Below are 6,554 nucleotides of genomic sequence, written 5' to 3' on the forward strand. Positions count from 1 at the left end.
TTTGATTTGGGTTTAACTGGCTTCTTGATGTTAATAAAAATCACATTTTCTTTTTGATGCTATAAAAGGGCTAATACAATAAAAACGTCCTCACATTTTAGAAAAGATAGAATGCTAAGAGAAGGCCTTCAACTGTATTATTTATTTTTATTTTACTATTCCTGGCAGATGCAGTAAAGAGTTTTATCATAAATGTTTTTCCACGTGATGAATATCTGTTTTGTTAACAGCAGGATATTTCTGCAAATACTTTGGATAATGTCAACATGACAGCACTAAACATATTTTAGTTTAAAGGTGCAAGACAGTGACAGCCTTTTTCCTGAGCCAAGAAAACATTATTTTGTTTTATAGCTAAAAGCTGGAAGAAATAGTGCTGAATTTTATAAAGCCAGAGGAGGTTTGGAAGATAAAAGTCTAAGTTGCCTTATAGCTCTCCCTGAGTTTCCAGAGGAAATCATCACAAATCATGTTCAGATTTCATATTGACACTATTTTCTCCACAGAGTGCATAAAAACTAGTCATATTTTCATGTAAACAAAATTCTCTTATTATGGGCAACTGTGACTTATATACCATGGTTAACACTAACTGATTTTGAAATGTGATTTATCAACAATTTGGGAACTAAAACATTACCTATTCATTATCGAGTGCTAAAAAAATTCTTAACAGAGGAACATTAATAAATATAAACAACTTACATTGCTATATAATATCCCCACAAATGTATGTGTACAGTAGTGCAGATTGTTGTGGCTAGATTTATAGTATCTTTTCATTTCTGTTCCTTTATGCCCAGTTATAGATTTGTTCTGGAACGATGACACACAGATCTATTTCTTTGTGCGTTATTCCAGTGTTTGTAGTACTGCAACCACATTCTAGACCCAGACATTTGCCCCAGTCATGCCTCCATTTGAACTCAGGATTTATTTTTCATGCCCTACTAGCTGTGACAAGAAGAAGTTTGAGCACTACTTTTAGATTCCTCATACTCATGTTACTGGCTTTGCGTCATTTCCCGCCTACTATCGAGGCAAGTGCATTTGACTTTAGCTATTTACAGTTTGAAAGTACTATATTTTCCCAACACAAACCTTGCCATATAAATCTTATACAATGTCTTTCCCATTGTGGGCATTGTTAATGGTGGTCAGAGGCTGGGATATGCTTGGTTCCCATTTCATTTGCTCAGTGAGCTTCATTAAATCACATGAGTTAAATCATGTGACTTTTACAGAGGCAATTTCATACATAATTAGTGACAGTTAAGCTATACGTGGACTCCTCGTATTCGTATTCTTATTTATTTATTTATTTATTTATTTATTTATTTATTTATTTATTTATTTTGTTGAACAAGTATAGGATTGTAGTTTGTATAAGCATAACGTAAGTAGTTAGTAATGATAGAAGAAAATAGAACAGTAGGACAGGGCTGGTAGGCACAATGGTGCACTTATGCACGGCCCTCGCAAACCTCTTAGAAAAGGGGAGAATTAATGCATGAATGAATGAACGAATGAACGAACGAATGTCTGATATGCAATGCGGGTTTCATACAGTTGAACTATATTCTAGAATTGGTCTGAGAAAAGTTTTGTAATCTCTTGTTAGCAGTTCAATATTTTTGGAGAAGTTATATAAGATTAGATTAACAACATGGTCTACAGTTCTGAAAAACTATGAAACCTGCTTTTAACATGTATTTGTTGATCTTGAAGCATGATTGATGCAGCTTTAAAAATCAGGGCTTATTGCTTTCCCACATGGAACATTGATTTAAATCTAGGGAGTCAGTTGTTCCTAATTTTACCCCATCTGAATACCACTTTCTATAGTTTTATTACACAGTCACCATTTTACACAGTCAAATGTCATTTTGCATACTCAGTTCTTCCAGAGGCTGTCAAGTGTGGATATTAAATGCACACTGCCTTCCATCGCCACAGGGATCTTTATAGCTACTGCCTGGAGAGGGAACATGAAGGCCCCTGCTTGGTAGCCCAAATAAATCAGATACCCATACCTAATATGAACTCTAGTTATATTGTCTCTATGTATCTGTTTTGTTAGTACAACTAATTTAAAACTGGCTGAAATCAATATACAGTACGTATTTTCAAATAAACCTATTTCATTAGAATTAAATGCTAAGCTGGTTCTTATGCTTGAACACAGCCAGACCTGTATGAGCTTATTGCATTTGATGTGCATTTGTTTTCCAAACATAACTTCTTCCCTTTTAGGATCATTAAATGCAGACTCCGACATTACCTAATGGTGGCACGATGCACATCAGTTCTAATCACTTTACATAAAACTTCTTTAGGTCTACTAATGTTTGTTACCACAGGCTATGACAGCTCTGCTATATTCAGAAATATATAAAATGAAGGTGCGTGCAAAACTTTTAGTCATTTCAATGAATAACAGCATAATGAATAAATAAAACATTAGTTTAATGTTACTCTAAGAGGAAAACTGTCTGCCAAACTTCTTGCCATTATAATTTTATTGAAAACTGTAACTAGTATACAATTTCAAATACAGCCTTGAAAATACATTAAAAAACACCATCACCATTGTCAAGACACAATATTTATGTTCTTTGGAATACAGTACATCTCTTGCAGATTAAGTTTGATAGCAGAGAATGTTGATAGCTATTCCATTAAACAGAGATCAGAAATTAGCAAATCCATTTAGCTGAAGTGCCACAATTGCTACCGGTACATACATCACTTTAATTCATCATTGAACACATTTGCAAATGTATTTCTCCTTAAACCATAATTGTGTAATCAGTAGGCAAAAATATGAGATAATGGAGGCAGAAGGAGAAGAGATTTTACAAACAAAAAATAAAATGAATTATGTGCAAATTATAGGTAGCTCACAATTTATGACTGGTTGCTTAGTGACTATTCAAAGTTAGAACACAGGTAAATAAAAAGATACTTACGTCCCAGAGTCAAAGTTCCAATAGGTGCCACACCTGTGATCAGATGATCACATTTTGAGCACTTAGCCTTTATTGCCATCTGCAGCATCCTGATCACCATATGATCACTGTTTCAGATTTCTGGCAAAAATACCCATTGCAGACAACTGTTTTGCTTAATGACTGTGGTTTCTCTTAAGGACCGTGGTGATTCATTTAACAACCATGGTGATTCATTTAATGATTGCTACAAAAAAGTGTTGAAAAATAGGGTCAGTCACATGATGATCCACTTAATGGCTTACGATGGTAAATCCTGACTCAGTTATGGTTATAATCCGTAGACTATTGTAGTGCCTATTTGTCTGATTTCCACAAACCATGTAGTTTGTTGTGATGCATCACAAAACAAGAAGCAGAGTCTGTGACTGGTTAGTGCTCACTTCTGTACACCTATAAGTAGTTCTTTCTCTTCTCTGTATCATGCCTCTTGGATACTCTACTTATATTCTAGATTTCTCCTGATTAATGTCTCTGATCCTGTCATGTAACCTAATAGTAATTTATTGGTTGCATTTTAAGCATCCAAGGTATTTTGTTTGAGTCAGTGTCTGAAAAGGATATGGACTACTTAGCAATCTACTGTAATATAAAGGGAAAAGACTTAAAAATCTTCACATTGGCTCCTACGGTATTATTTTGAGATCAAAATATTTGAAATATTTCTATCCATATTTGTAAATAGACTTAATCTTGAAGAGCATTTCAACCAGTAAAAGGATAATGGCAATATTATTAGCACTAACATACCAATTAATAGATTCATTCAAAATGCAGGCTTGGTAACATATCATAGTGTCTTCAATCAATAATAACTGACTATTGAAGAGCAAAGAACAAATCACAAAATCAATTATCACTGACAAAATATGAAATAATTACAGTAGAAGAATACAGTATATGAGATTTCTTTTTTAATCACAATGAAATTATTACCACAAGATGTCACCCTAACATAAAGAATGGAGAAATAAAAATCCTGGTGCTAGAACTAGAGGAATAAAATACAACACATTTTAAAAGTTATTTGTTTTAGAATATTTCAGGTTGTATGTACCTTGATTATCATCATTTTAAGTAATGTATGATTACTTAGATTTAGTATGATCAAATGGAAGAAAGATATAAGAGAAATATCTGTTTTTAATAATATTGGCACAAAGTTGAGCTACTATCAGTGAAGGGCTACCAAAATTTTTACTACCACACTGTGGGTGTGGCTTATGCATTTTCTTTCAACATATTTTAGTGCAAATTGGGTGGAGCTCCATTTTCACTACCCCACTGCGTCCCTCTCCCCTCCGTACAGGCAGTAGCCCATCCTTGGCTACTATATGACGTGATGTTTGTCCACCATTTTCGAAGAGGACCTTGACATCTTGGAAGGGATGTCAAGACTTGCACATGAATTGGATTAAAGTGAGGTGCGCATAATCAGCCTCACTCTCTCTTCCCAGATTCCATCTTGCTCCAATAGTAGGACAAAAATCAAGACTGTTGGAGATGGACTGGGCACAATGGTTGACCAGGGTGTCTTTTGTATCTTGCCGTGCTCTTAGCGTACCACATTGCTTGCAGAGATCGCCTTCATGACTGTTGTCCTAATCTAGTATATTTCATCTGCTCAGTCTGCTAGAATCTGTCTTCACATGGTCGGGATAGACAAGTACCTATCTCACTGAGGGTCAATGATCCAATGGCTATTCTCAACCTGGTTTGGCCAGCCTGTCGGAGATGTTGTGCCTGCTAAAGCTACTGGGTGCCACAGATGAGAGCTGAGTGATAGGTGGGGACCAAAGGTAGGGAGCTACCCTAAAAGCTGCCCTAAAATGGGCTGCCATAAAAGGACAACACGGTCCTACACTGGAAGTGCTACCCATCCCTGAACACCCCACACACCCCTGAGCTAGTATATTTGTATTTGTATTTATTAGATTTGTATACCGCCCCTCTCCGAAGACTAGGGGCGGCTAACAATAAAAAAGACAATGTGAACAAATCTAATATTAAAAATAATCTAAAAAAACCAAATTTAAAGAACCAATCATACATACAACCTGAACAGGAAACAATAGTATTTTGACAGTGTCAGCTATGGAATGAAAGATTCATATGAATGGGGGTTCTATGACTATGGTTTTATTCTAGGCATATGTAACGTGGATTCTTTAGAGAAAAGAATATTTTATAACCCTTTGAGTAATACTGTGAAGCAAACAAATGTGTAAGTTGTTATAACCAACTTATTTCTTGTTAGATTGTGGGTGGGGCTTATGAATACAACAGTAAATGAAAAGCCTTTAAAAACAAGGAAAATGTAAATGCCTGTGTTTTTAAAGTACTAAACAAAAATAGCAATGTTTAAAATATAAATATGAAAAATGTTGAGAGGAAAAACAGAATGCTATACTGTATATACTATTCTTGAAGGAAAGGTGGGATATATATCTAAAAGTTATGGGATATGAAATTTGATGATGTGTAATGATTTCTGAAATAAAAAACCATATGGGTAAAATTCTGCCACTATTCCCCCAACTTGAAAGGAAATTTGAAATTTTATGCATGACTGTATTTTTCCAAAGACTACATTAAAACTCTCAAAACATTGGGGAAAAAAAATCACCTTTACCTCCCACCAAAAATGTGTGCATACAAGAAAACTATTTTGGCATCTAGAACTACATTTCAGTTGGGGGTGAAAAATGTCAAAAATCATCCTGCAATAATTGAGTGGTCATTTTTTTTCTAACCAGAATTGGATGGAAACAAAAAATAGGTAAGTATACCAGAAATTGTGACAAAGTTTAAAAGTCTGGAGTCAAAACTGTTTCAACTAGCCTTTGTTCTATTTGTAAAACAAAACTGAAATTCTCCCTTCTACACCACTGATCCTTCATTCCTAATATTATGAGGTACCAAATATAAAATACTGTTGATTCTCACCTAAATTAAGAAATCAGCCTAATCAGCCTAATAAGGACTACATCGTTCACCCTCAAGATGGCCCCTTGTCCCTTAGGAAAGGATTGCATGCATCTTTTCAGAAACCAAGCTGTTGCAACAACTAACTTAATCCCAGCATTTACCTTCTGAGATGGGTAGAAGGACCCAGATTGTTGGGGGCAATATGCTGATTCTGTAAACCACTTAGAGGGGGCTGTGAAAGCACTATGAGTCTAAATTATACAGTATTGCTATTTCCATTCGACCAGAAAAGTTGCATTTGTCAGGGGCTCTCTTCATCAGAAGTTGCCATGAGGGAGCTCGAACTTTTCTTCACTGCGTCTTTCAGGGAAACGATAATGGCCGACAGGAGCCTTTCTTTTACGCAGTACTTTTAATAATCCCCCTAACATTGAACTAAACAAGCTAGAAGAGTGAGAAACAGACCAGAGCATAAGAAAACCGGCGCCCCACGCCGCACCCCCAGAAGGCAAAACTCCGAGCTATCCGGAGGAGCGTCGCCTAGTAACCCGCCCCGCCCATTTTCAAACAACGAAACAATGGCGGAGGGACTGCCGCCGTAGTAGCGGAGGGACTGCC

Source organism: Erythrolamprus reginae, chromosome 3, assembly GCF_031021105.1.
Source record: "Erythrolamprus reginae isolate rEryReg1 chromosome 3, rEryReg1.hap1, whole genome shotgun sequence".
Taxonomy (NCBI): domain Eukaryota; kingdom Metazoa; phylum Chordata; class Lepidosauria; order Squamata; family Dipsadidae; genus Erythrolamprus; species Erythrolamprus reginae.